Here is a 14,324-nt window from a genome sequence, read left to right on the forward strand (position 1 = left end):
AAAGTAGGACCATGCAGTGAGAAAGTGCCAATAGAGGACACCCTGACCAGCATCCTCCCAGTCTGGTATGACAGCTGTCCTCAGACCAGAATCTCTCCAGAGAGTGGTGAAGGAGAGAGAGAAAATCATCAGAACCCTACTCCTGTCTGTACAGGATCTATACATGTCACGCTGCCTCAGCACCTCCACCAAGACTGTCAGAGACCCCACCCCCAGTCCAAGGACTGTTCAGCCTCCTGCCCTCTGGCTAACGCTACCCCAGCGTACGGCGCAAGACTGCCAGCCTCAGCAAGAGCTCCTTCCCACAGACCATCAGACTACTCAACTCCATCTAACAACACAAGGGACATGCTGGTCTATCAGGACCACTGAACTCCTAAACACACACACACACACACACACACATCTTAAAGTCTTGTTCAGCTGTGCACTTGATTGACTCTGTAATTAATTTTGTCTTTGAGGAACTGCCTGAGTAAAAACACACACACAAAATAAATAAATAAAAATTCCAATTTTGTTCAGCATCTACATGAACTCTAGTGGGCGGAGTTTAATTTAGAAGGACTGTATTTGGTGGGAATTCATTTCTGTTCAGATAAACTTGCTGTACTCTAGTGGGCGGGGTTAAATCTTTGTGAAATCTAGTGGGTGGGGCTTAATTTCTGTTTAGAAGCAGGTGTGTCTTCAGGGTTAGTGAGAGGGACTGTGTTTATTTCGTAGTGATTAGAGGAAATAGGCGTGTCAGTGGGTGTGGCTATTATTATTTGGCAGTAATTCGTGTAAGTGGGTGTGGCCTTGTGTTAATGGCTGTGGCTGAACAGACCTGGATTGGTGCATGTCACTGGGTTTAGTGGGAGGGATCTGTGTGGATTGGTGGGTGGAGTCAGTCTGTTCATTTGCATAACAAAGAGGCGTGCTGAGTGTTAGTGATATCTGAATGCAGTGACAGCAGTTTATAAACAGAATGGAGTGAGTGGTTTATCATGTTTTAAAAGACTGACGAGAGGATGCAGGTACAACATCACACACACATACACACACACACACACACACACACACACACACACACACACATACACTCTCTCGCTCTCTGAAAAATGATGCTACATGCTGTTCAAAGTCTCTCCATCAAACCTAGACTCATTTTTATCCATTTCTGTCTGATTTATTGCTGGATGTCGACTATTTATTATATTAAAAATGGGCTTCTCTCAGAGCTATGTGAGAGTTTATTGGAGGAGACACACACTGCATCTCTCTCTCTCTCTCTCTCTCTCTCTCTCTTTCTTTGCTCTCTCTCTTTCTCTCCCTTCCCTCCCTCTTCTATCTCTCCCACTCTTTCTCTTCCTCCATCTCCCTGTCTCACTCTCCCCTGAGTCCCCTCTCTCTCTCTCTCTCTCTCTCTCTCTCTGTTATTTTAAAAACAGACACCACACTCCACAGGGAAGCGAGCTGCAGCACACACATGGTGCAGATACTCCAGTGTTCCTCAAGCAGATAAAGATGTCCTAAAGTTTGTGGACTTCCATGCTTCCAGTGTTCACCTCCGCCCCTCTTCTGCGAAGGAGACGTTGGAACATTGGGACTTGGATGGGAGAGCTCCTCCTACAGAAGCCTGGGGTCTGTTGGAGGTGGTGTTGGTGGGACCAGTAGAGGGAGCTGTTAGCCCTTTTTCCACCAATGTGGAAACCTATTGGGTTCCCATTACTGAACCTAATTTGCATTTCTACCAATTGGTCTCTGAACTAGAAAAGCTCAGTCCCAGCTGGAACCAAAGATTTGTGTGTTTTTTGTTGTGAACTGTGACTGCATCTGTGGGCGAGTCGAGATAAAGAAGCTCCAGAAAGAGCTCAGAGCCTCAAATAAATCGCTATGGTGCAGTGGCGCTGAACGGGTCATTTACAGAGTATTATATCGTCCTCAGTGGTGTTCTGGGTAAAGTCCAGAGAACCAGACGTGTCTGTGGACATGTTCATTCTGAAATGGGGAAACAGGAAATGAAACGTTATCCTCTCTCTGATTTGGAAAGAAAACAGTTAAACTAAAGGAAATAAAAACTGGAAAATGTTGCGTGTGTGTGTGTGTGTGCTTCTGAGGCTGTGCTCAGCATGACCTGAGGTGCGCTGGCTGCTTTTCAGCATCATTTCCACATGTGTCTCATATCTCACTGTGATCTGACCGCGCTGTAAACAGTGGATTAACCATGACTCTGTCCTGACTCTGTCCCTTTATCTCTGGCTCTCCAGCGCCCCCTGCTGATGGCTTATCATTGGTTCCCATCTAAACTGGTGGAAAAGCAGAGGGTAAAATTGCAGGGCAGTTGCTGAAATAGGGGTGACCCCAATATCTGGCTAAATCTGCCCCTGTGCTCACTTGTAGACATAGAACTAACATTCATCCATTCATTCATTCATTCATTCATTCATTCATTCAGCCTGGTGAAATCAGGGGATGACGTTAGAGGATTAGTTCTGGCACTAGATCTAATCCCAAAGGAACTAAATGGAGCTCCGTCCTTCACTCTGAAATAGAGGAGAGAGAAAAAAGGAAACGGGGGAGAAGTGTGAAGAGAAAGAGGAGTGAAGAGGGTAAGGAATTGAGAGAGGGAGAGAAAGAATGAGCAATTGAAATAGAGGGAGAGAGATAGAGAGGGGAAAAAGGGGAGAGAGGGATTTAGAAATAGAGAATAACAGATGAACAGAGGGAAAGAGAGAGGGGCTTGGGAAATGAAAACCAGAAATGGAAAAACAAATAAAGCAAGGACAGAGAGAGAGAGATTGAGAAGAGGAGGGAAAGACAAAGAAGTGGAGGGATGGGGAGGGAGAAAGAGAGAGAGAGAAATGAGTGAGAGCACCTGGGACAGACCTTACGTAATCAGTCAGAGAGAGAGAGAGAGAGAGAGTGGAGGATGAATAAACACAGAGTGAAACAACAGCAGAGAGAGAGAGAGACATAGAGAGAGAAAGAGAGAGAGTGAGAGAGAAAGAGAGAGAGAGTGAGAGAGAAAGAGAGAGAGAGAGAGAGAGACAGAGAGAGAGAGAGAGAGACAGAGAAAGAGAGAGAGTGAGAGGGAAAGAGAGAGAGTGAGAGAGAAAGAGAGAGTGAGAGAGAGAGACAGAGAGAGAGTGAGAGAGAGAGAGAGAGTGAGAGAGAGAGACAGAGAGAGAGGATGTGTGGAGGATGAATAAATACAGAGTGAAACAACAGCAGAGGGAGAGAGAGAGAGATGAAGAGAGGGAAAGTGAAATGAGAGCAGTGTGGGGGAGGCTGAGGGGTTTATGTGGACCCTCGTGGAGTCATAAACACATCACATTACAGAAAGGTGAGGTATTAAAGAGCAGAGAAACAGAAGCTCAGCTAATCTGTAAATCCACACACACACCAAGGTCAGCGGGTAACCAGGGGGCCGTGGGAGTGTGGGAAACAGGCACACACACACACACACACACACACACTGAAGGAAACAGTTAGATTAGCCTCACCTCATTCTGATCGAACAATACTTTCACTAAATACAGGTTCAGAGGGGAATTTACCACATGTTTAGTTTTAGTGGGTGCGGCTTTAGTCAATGGGTGTGGCCTGTCTGGATTCAAATGAATGGTGGGTGGGGCTTGTCATGATTTTAGTTTGTTTAGGATAGTTTATTCTCTCTGGCCCCTTTTTTCTGTTTATCCCCCAACTCTCTCTCTCTCTCTCTCTCTCTCTCTCTCACTGCCTGTCTCTCTCTCTCTCTCTCTCTCTCTCTCTCTCTCTCTCTCTGTCTCTCTCTCTCTCTCTCAGTGCAGGTTTATCAGGTCTGGAGTAATTATCTAAAGTAAGGGCAGCTCCAACTCGTTATTGAGCAGTAAAGAGAAAACACTGAACGACAGAACAAATAACGACAGAACATATAAATGACAAAGCGAATAAACGAGTCAACTGCTAAACAATGTTTTGTAAAGTTATTTTTTGTTTCTTACATCTCCCTTCTCATTGTTCACATGTTCTCTCTGTCCCTCTTTTGTCCTTCTCTCTCTCTCTCTGTCATGTTTCCTTTTTTCTCTCCATCTCCTTTCTTCCTCTTTTCTCTTCTTCTTTTAAAATAAAAAAGAGGGATGAGGAAAAGAAAACAGAACAAGAAAGTGAAAGAGAAATAGAGAGAGAGAGAGAGAGAGAGAGAGAGAGAGAGACTAAGAGAATACAGCTGTCTGCTCCACTTATTAGCGGACGAGGTCCCAGGTCCCCAAGGTTCTGCTGGAGAGCCTGGTTCTGGCTGATTAAAGGGACGTTTGTCTTATTGCAGCATTTTTTTTGGTCTCTTTTTGTGCTCGTATTGCTCCTCGTCCCCGGAGGAGAAACTCATCCATCTTCCGCCCTGAGCCGAGCACTGTGTGGGATTTCAATATTCCAACAATTTAGGGAAAAGAACGGACATCGGGTCACCACCTCACTGCGGTGGGCAGAGTTAGAGGGAGAGTCCAGGGAAAATTAAATATTCTGCTGTTCTCACCTTCTTAAGGGTAATTTATGCTTCTGCATTGAATCTATGTTGTAAGTAATGTGTAGGTCCTGCGTAGCCTCGAACCCTGCACTGTGACCTGATGTGTACCTCCCCAGTAAAGTAACTACACAACGACGCAGACCTCAAAGACTGTGATTAGTCAGCAGTCGGACGAACAGGACTCAAGTCGGGTAGAGATTAATGGATGAAGACTGCAGACAGCAGAACATTCTTGGTGAAATATTTCCTCAGACCTTGGTTTGGACGTCACGGAATGAATAAAAAGCTGGAAGAACTTGAGGGAAAAATACAGGCGCCTCTGAAAATAAAACACTATCTGAGAAGCAGGACCCAGGTGTCATATATGTTTTTGAAATTCAATGTATGTTAACTACACTCTGTACTCTGCACTCACACTCTCACTCACACACTCACACCTACGGACACTTTTGAGTCTCCAATCCACCTACCAACGTGTGTTTTTGGAGCGTGGGAGGAAACAGGAGCACCCAGAGGAAACCCACGCAGACACAAAGAGAACACACCACACTCCTCACAGACAGTCACCCAGAGGAAATCCACGCAGACAAACAGAGAACACACCACACTCCTCACAGACAGTCACCCGGAGGAATCCCACGCAGACACAAGGAGAACACACCACACTCCTCACAGACAGTCACCCGGAGGAATCCCACGCAGACACACAGAGAACACACCACACTCCTCACAGACAGTCACCCGGAGGAAACCCACGCAGACACAGGGAGAACACACCACACTCCTCACAGACAGTCACCCGGAGGAAACCCATGCAGACACAGAGAGAACACACCACACTCCTCACAGACAGTCATCCGGAGGAAACCCACGCAGACACAGGGAGAACACACCACACTCCTCACAGACAGTCACCCGGAGGAAACCCACGCAGACACAGGGAGAACACACCACACTCCTCACAGACAGTCACCCGGAGGAAACCCACGCAGACACAGGGAGAACACACCACACTCCTCACAGACAGTCACCCGGAGGAAACCCAAGCAGACACAGGGAGAACACACCACACTCCTCACAGACAGTCACCCGGAGGAAACCCACGCAGACACAGGGAGAACACACCACACTCCTCACAGACAGTCACCTGGAGGAAACCCACACAGACACAGGGAGAACACACCACACTCCTCACAGACAGTCACCCGGAGGAAACCCACGCAGACACAGAGAGAACACACCACACTCCTCACAGACAGTCACCCGGAGGAAACCCACACAGACACAGGGAGAACACACCACACTCCTCACAGACAGTCACCCGGAGCTGGACTCGACACCAAAACCTCCAGGACCCTGGAGCTGTGACAGAGACACTACCTGTTGCTCCACGTGTACAGTAATTTACTGTCAACAATTTCTCCAGTATTGTGTTGTTGTTTTTTTACAGTATGTACACTATACTCTAATAACAAATAAAGCACATCCAAAAAGTGACTACTGTAATTGTACAGCAGTAAACTGTAAATAACTGTAAATATTTGGCCATTCTTTGCTGGGTGGATATTTAGCTTTTGGCTTTGAGTTTTATTTTTTTTTTCTAAATAGGCTATTGATAAATGCTCCACTCCACTTCACCCATATTCAGGATCCTTGAACGCCACTCACCCGTACTCAGGCTTGTCAACATAAAAGTCCTCGTATGGACTTGAGTACTGTGTAAAACTATAAATGCAGATGAAAATATAAGAAAAGGACTTCAGAGCCTCCTTCAACAGACTTTTATAAACAAACCACCGCTTTGTGAATAAGTGAAAACCCCTTTTTGAGCAAAAATATATTAAGATGCAAACACAGATCTAACTGTTCATGTTACAAGTGTTTTCTGCTGAACAGCCAGTCTCCCAGCATCCTTTGCTATTAGCGGTAAGTCACTGTAAACTTAGGAAATGCTCACACGGGGGAGATATAATTACAGTGAATATATCCATAATGCTTTTCAGTCCACAGCAACGGTCTGTGTTTAAATGAAGCTGTAGTTTACTGCGGGAGTTTGTCTGTAAAATTACAGCAATTTTCAGTGTCCATGCGGTGGAGGGAGACGTTTGGGATTCAGGCTACAGCATGGACTCTGGATGGAGTCTGTAGAGACACATAAACAGGCCTTTACTCTGGGTGTAGTTCAGCTGAGACATGTTGGGTATCTGAGGTATTCTTCCCTGGAGATGTGAGGTCGCTAACACACAGGGTGGGGTACTGTACAACAATTAGCCCCTTAGGTGGAGGTGGGGAGGGGTTTGTCCTTGTTTCCACAGTGCAGCTTTTTCTTGTTTTCCAGAGAGTATATAAAGGAGGGGGAGACATTGGTCACTGGTTCAAACCACAGACAGGTAACACTGATGATCTGGTTACAGTGCCCCCTGCTGAGGAGGTTGGGATATATCAGGCAGCAGACAAATGGTCAATTCTTCCTGAACCTGATGTTGGAAATAGGATCCACACTCAGTTTATACGGGGGGCATATTATGATAAACTCTTTCATTCGGTGCATGTTCACATCCATCCATCCATCCATCCATTATCTGTAACCGCTTATCCAATTTAGGGTTGCGGGGGGTCCAGAGCCTACCTGGAATCATCGGGCGCAAGGCGGGAATACACCCTGGAGGGGACGCCAGTCCTTCACAGGGCAACACAGACACACACACATTCACTCACACCTACGGACACTTTCGAGTCGCCAATCCACCTGCAACGTGTGTTTTTGGACTGTGGGAGGAAACCGGAGCACCCGGAGGAAACCCACGCGGACACGGGGAGAACACACCAACTCCTCACAGACAGTCACCCGGAGCGGGAATCGAACCCACAACCTCCAGGCCCCTGGAGCTGTGTGACTGCGACACTACCTGCTGCGCCACCGTCCGCCCTGCATGTTCACATTAAAGTGTAAATCAGGAGCCCACCAACCCACACACTGTGAAACAAGACCCCAGTCAGTTTACTGTGCGCTGCCTGAGTCAGAAACACAGGATAAAACGAGTCGCTCTGATTCTGCTCCGCTTCTGACGTCAAGTGCAGTGAGTTTAGAATGGCACCGCCCCCTCGTCTGAGTCTGTCCAATCACAGCGCTGGACCCGTGTTTATGTGAGAGCACAAAGACAAAGTTAAACTCAGCAAAACAGACACAACGAGCGCGGAGAAATAAGAGCACTGAGTAAAAACGGAGAAGAAAGAGAACAGAGTGAAAACGGCTAAAACCCAGAGCTTCTGCTCCTCGCTCCTCACTGCTGTGCGCTCGGGGTCGGGGTGAACAGCGAGCGGCTCATTATCATTTAAAGGAACAGGTGCTGAAAGCGGGCGTTCTGAACAGGGCTGTTTACACAGGGGGAGAACACTGCTGTGGGGCTCATGGGGTTTGGAGCAAAGCAGGTCACAGACGTTTCATTAAAAAACAGAACTGTGCTCCACTGTGGAGACGAGGGGGATATGGCACCTTTATTCATTTTAACCCTGGTTCTTCACTTGAGAGGGTTGATTTCTGCAGTTCTGCATGGTGTTGTGTGCAAATTGATTATTATTTAAAAATAAATGTTTTTTAAATTGCTTCAGTCTTCAGAAAAATGAATGTCCGGTACACGATGGTCATCTGGAGTGGAACTGTAAACACAAGGAGGGTCTCTGACTGAAACAGTGTGCACAGGTCCCTGCTTTATTAAACGCAGTGATATAAAGTAGGACACGGGCCCTTTAATGTCTGCGGTGACCCAGCTGTAGCAGGAGCCGCTCTCTCGCTGTAACATTAGAAAACAGAGTCCAGGAAAACGAGAGAAAAAAGAGAGAGGTGGAAAAAACGAGTGGCCTAGAAATCACAGCGTGAGAACGGCTGATTCGGACAGACGCAGAAACACTCGCTCATGACCAGACGTCACTTTACATCTCCACAAACACACACACACACACACACACACACACACTCACACAAACCGAGACACAGACGTAGAAAGAATAGAGCATTCTGCAGGTCACAGAGAGGGAGGGTAATGGAGCATAAAATAGAGAGAGAGAGAGAAAGAGAGCGAGGACATGATGTATATAAAGGGATAGATAGAGAGAGAGAGAGAAAGAGAGAATGAAATTTAAAAGAGGAAGAGGAGAGGAAAGAGAAAGAATAAGTCAGTGAGGTGTGTAATGTGTGTGTGTGTGTGTGTGTGTGTGTGTGTGCTGTGGAGCCAGTGAAGCTGAATCTCCTCAGTTTTCACGCTGATGTTCATTCAGTTAAACATCATTACAGCAGTGGCCACACAACCACACACACACACACACTCAAAAATATTCGTACAGTAACATTGCTGTGTCTCAGCCCACAGGTCTGGGAGGAGCAGTCTGTAAAACGTGACCCTGTCACAGAGGCCTTCCTCTGTGTGTGTGTGTGTGTGTGTGTGTGTGTGTGTGTGTGTGTGTGCACCCTTGATTATGCTGCTTCCTCAAGCACTAATTGCCTAATAGACCTAGCATTACTTGCTCGCTGCATTAGCTTTGTGCTACTTGTGACTGTGGTGACTGGGTCAACTCAGACTTCTTAAAGGAGGAGGAGACCGTTCCCAGATAAAAAATAAACAGGCGCTGTGTCCAAAACTGTGCCCTGTTCACTATGTAGTGCACTATTTTTTGAGGGTTCCACCATTTTGTAGTAGTGTCCGAAAATACAGTGGACAATTTCAGTTTAGGGGCGGCACAGTAGCGCAGCAGGTAGTCGCCCTGTGAAGGACTGGCGCCCCCTTCAGGATGTGTTTCTGCCTTGCACCCAGTGATTCCGGGTAGGCTCCGGACCCACCACCGCCCAGAACTGGATAAGGGTCACAGACAGTGAATGAATGAATGAATGCACTCAGATTACCCAGAATCCCCTGCATTGTTTGGTAAAAATACACGTGAAGTCGTGTCTGAAATCATTCACTACCCTCCTGTATCCAGTTCCCTATAGTAGTGCACTATGATAGTGAATAATAAAGTGAGTAGTGAATAGGGAGCCATTTTGGATGCAGAGAGGGAAAAGCTCTAAACACAACAGGTGGGCTCTGATTTCGTGGCCTGTGGGAGGGTGGGTGGATGTAAAGGGGTGATGTAACTGCGGACTCCCCCCCCTCTACACATACACAAATAAACACACACTCCTCAGATCAGCTCTTACCACAAACACAAGCTTAAGATGTTCCTCCACCTTCAAACTGTCAAATAAAGACGCGTCCAGCTCCTCGCAGCGAGACTCTGACCACAAACACCGCCACAAAATAAAACATACCTCCCACTTCCTCACGGAACTGTAACTCGTTACGTTATTAAATGCAGTGAAGCAGGTCTGTTGTGAGTAGAGAACATGAATCAGAAAGTTAAAGGGTTCTTACTCAAAGAAATTGATATTACTACAATAATTTAAATGTTATATTTTAATCTGATTTGATTTAAAACGAGTTATATCACAGTTATCTAAATAACAAATATTTCTCATCAAAGTAAACAACAAAAACAACAACAATAACAATAATAATAATAATAAGTATTTTTATAATAATACGTTTATTACTCATTATAATATATATTTTGTTCCGCCATTTTGTGAGTGTCCGAAAAACTAGTGCAGAATATTCGGTGCACTCAAACAATCCCACAATGCACTGCAATAAGAAACGTACAACTCATGTCCCCTAGTGGACAGTGGATGCACATAATGCACTGCATTCTTTGCGTCCCATAATGCACTTTTTTTAAGGAGCAGCTTCCAATTTTGTTATACTATGTATACTGTATATGCTGTGTATAATGACAATAAAAGCTTTCTATTCTATTCTATTCTATTCTATTCTATTCTATTTCTATTCTATTCTATTCTATTTCTATTCTATTTCTATTTGCAGGCTTCTCTGAGGAGAGCTACACGGCTGTTTACACGAAGAAATCTGCCACCGCACAGTAATGAACAAGCTCAGATGATGTAGTGTCCGAAATCACTCTCTACGCTCCCTACAACAGTGTACTGCACAGTGAGCAATGGATGGGGTAGGGAGTAGGGAGTAGGGGGCAGGGGGCAGGGAGCAGGGGGCGATTTGAGACGTGCCGATCGTCTCACTGCAGAGAGACTTGGATTTTGAAGGGAATGAGAAGAGTTGATCCGATCTGATTGGCTGTGGAGGGACGTCTCTCCCCGCCTCCGGGTGGTGTACTTGTGTGTGTATGAAAGTGTGTGTATTAGTGTGTATGTAAATATTAACGTGTGTCCGTGAAAGGGTTTAAGTGTGTAACAAAATCCGTGTGTGTTTGTAAAAAGCTGTGAATCTAAGTGCACAATAATGGTGTGTATCAGCATGTGTGTGTGTGTGTCTGTGTGTGTATAAGTGTGTATATTTGGGTATAAGAATGTGAATATAGCAATGTGTGTGTGTTTATAAATATATAAATAAGTGTATAGAATTGTGTGCAAATCAGTGTGACTCTCTGTGTGTGTTTGTGTGTGTATGTGTGTGTATAAAAGTGTATATATTTGGGTAAATCTGTACAAATATATGAGTGTGTTTATATGAGTGTGTGTGTGTCTTTAAATTTGTATATGTGTGTGTGTGTGTGTGTAAATATAAATATCTGTGTATATGTGTGTAAATGTATGAGTGTACAAATGTATAAGTGTAAAAAACTATAAGGGTGTGTGTGTGTGTGTGTGTGTGTGCAGCAGCTGTAGCCCATCTGAGGATTGTGAGAGCGGCGCAGTAACGAATGTGAAATGAAAACGGAGTGTGGTCCGGCCTGCGTTTCTCTTGCTAATGTAGCGCAGCGGCTCGGCGAGACGACGGGGAGAAAATGAAAGAGTGAACGTCTCACTCGGCTGGAGATGTGTATTTGATTTCAGCAGTAAATCAACACCCCGCTCTCAAACACATGTTAATGGAAGCCACTAAATTGGAAAGGAATTTGTTTTAAAGGGAAAAAAATGGAAAGAGAGCAGGAGGCAGAGAGAGAGAGAGGGAGGGAGTGAACGAGTGCAGCAGAGCAGAGAGAGAAAAAAACAAGTGAGAGAGAGAGAGAGAGAGAGGTCCCTGAACAGATGTGACTTCTGTAGCGATAAATAATTCACAGATAAACAATGTGGTGTTACTGTAAATGTATCATTATTTAATGCAATAATGGAATATTTCTAATATATGTGCAGTTACTATCACTCTACATTTCTAATGTTAGAAAACCTATATATGTGGAGTAAAATAAGTATTAATACAAACCGGATTCCAAAAAAGTTGGGACACTAAACAAATTGTGAATAAAAACTGAATGCAATGATGTGGAGATGGCAAATGTCAATATTTTATTCGTAATAGAACATAGGTGACAGATCAAAAGTTTAATCTGAGTAAATGTAACAATTTAAAGGAAAAATCTGTTGATTCAAAATTTCAGTGTCAAAAAATCCCAAAAAAAGTTGGGACAAGTAGCAATAAGTGGCTGGCAAAAGGAAATTGAGCATATAACGAACAGCTGGAAGACCAATTAACACTAATTAGGTCAATTGACAACATGATTGGGTACAAAAAGATCTTCTCAGAGTGTCAGTGTCTCTCTGAAGCCAAGATGGTAAGAGGATCACCAATTCCACCATTGTTGGGCAGAAAGATAGTGCAGCGATACCAGAATGGTGTTACCCAGCGTAAAATAGCAAAGACTTTTAAGTTATCATCCTCAACCGTGCATAACATCATCAAAACATTCAGAGAATCTGGAACAATTGCTGTGCGTAAGGGTCAAGGCCGTAAAACTCTACTGGATGCTCGTGGTCTCCGGGCCCTTAAACGTCACTGCACCTTAAACAGGAACGCCACTGTCAAGGAAATAACAGAATGGGCTCAGGAATACTTCCAGAAAGCTTTGTCAGTGAACACAATCCACCGTGCCATCCGCCGTCGCCAGCTGAAACCCTACAGTGCAAAGAGGAAGCCATTTCTAAGCAAGCTCCACAAGCTCAGACGTTTGCACTGGGCCAGGGGTCTTTTAAAATGGAGTGTGGCAAAATGGAAGACTGTTCTGTGGTCAGATGAGTCACGATTTGAAGTTCTTTATGGAACACTGGGACGCCATGTCATCCGGACCAGAGAGGACAAGGATAACCCAAGTTGTTATCAATGCTCCATTCAGAAGCCTGCATCACTGATGGTATGGGGTTGCATGAGTGCTTGTGGCATGGGCAGCTTGCATGTCTGGAAAGGCACCATTAATGCAGAGAACTATGTTCAGGTTCTAGAACAACATATGCTCCCATCTAGACGTCGTCTCTTTCAGGGAAGACCCTGCATTTTTCAACAAGATAATGCCAGACCACATTCTGCAGCAATCACAACATCATGGCTATGTAGGAGAAGGATCCGGGTACTGAAATGGCAGCCTGCCCGTCCAGATCTTTCACCTACAGAGAACATTTGGAGCATCATAAAGAGGAAGGTGTGACAAAGAAGGCCCAAGACGATTGAACAGTTAGAGGCCTGTATTAGACATGAATGGGAGAGCATTGCTATTTCTAAACTTGAGAAACTGGTCTCCTCTGTCCCCAGACGTCTGTTGAGTGTTGTAAGAAGAAGGAGGGGGGATGTCACACAGTGTTAAAAAATGGCCTTGTCCCAACTTTTTTTGTGATTTGTTGACGCCATGAAATGTTGAAACACCATATTTTCCCCTTAAAATGATACATTCTCTCAGTTTAAACTTTTGATCTGTGATTTTGTTCTATTCTGAATAAAATATTAGATGTTGGCACCTCCACATCATTGCATTCAGTTTTATTCACAATTTGTTTAGTGTCCCAACTTTTTTGGAATCCGGTTTGTAATTAGTAATAATAATAATAATAATAATAATAATAATAATAATAATAATAATAATAGTCTGTGTTGTGTGTGTGTGCTTAGTAAGTGTAGAATGATTTTATTATATGGTGTATTTTATTATATTGTATATTTGGAGTAGTATGGTATTTTACAGGAAGTGACAGAGCAGGCTCTACTTCCTGAGGAGGCTCGGGTCTTTCAGGATCGGTGTTCAGTCAGTGGTGGCCCGTGTCGTCTCGGTGCAGTGGTATGTGGGAGAAGCAGTGTTAAAGTAAACTGCTGACCACCCTCTGCACAGTGCCATCATCAGACAATGGAACAGACATTACCCTCTATATGTGTGTGTATTTTACACGACTGATACTACCACTGCACTACTGTAGTGTACTGTACTGGTTCACACTGTTCACACTGGTTCACTGGTTCATTGCACTACCTTCATCACACTCTGAGATCTTTCTAGATCTTTTTCTATTTTGTTATATTTTACATTTAATTGTAATTTATATTTAAACTCATAGTTTATATTATATTTTACATTCTATATTTTGTTCTACATTCGGTTTTATGTTCTATACTCAGTCCTTTATTTGTTTTTGTTTTCTTTGTTTTATATTTTATTCTTTTATGTGGAACATCTACTGGACGCCTTGAATTTAACTCTCGGAGCAACAAAGTCTCTCTCTCTCTCTCTCTGTCTGTCTGTCATCTATCTATCTGTCTGTCTGTCTGTCTGTATATCTATCTATCTGTCTGTCTGTCTGTCTGTCTGTCTGTCATCTATCTATCATCTACCTAGCTATCTCTCTGTCTGTCTGTCTGTCATCTATCTATCTATCTATCTATCTATCTATCTATCTATTTATCTGTCTGTCTGTCTGTATGTCTATCTATCTATCTGTCTGTATGTCTATCTATCTATCTGTCTGTCTGTCTGTCTGTCATCTATCTATCTCTATATCTATCAATCT

This window comes from Hoplias malabaricus, chromosome X2, assembly GCF_029633855.1.
Source record: "Hoplias malabaricus isolate fHopMal1 chromosome X2, fHopMal1.hap1, whole genome shotgun sequence".
NCBI lineage: Eukaryota > Metazoa > Chordata > Actinopteri > Characiformes > Erythrinidae > Hoplias > Hoplias malabaricus.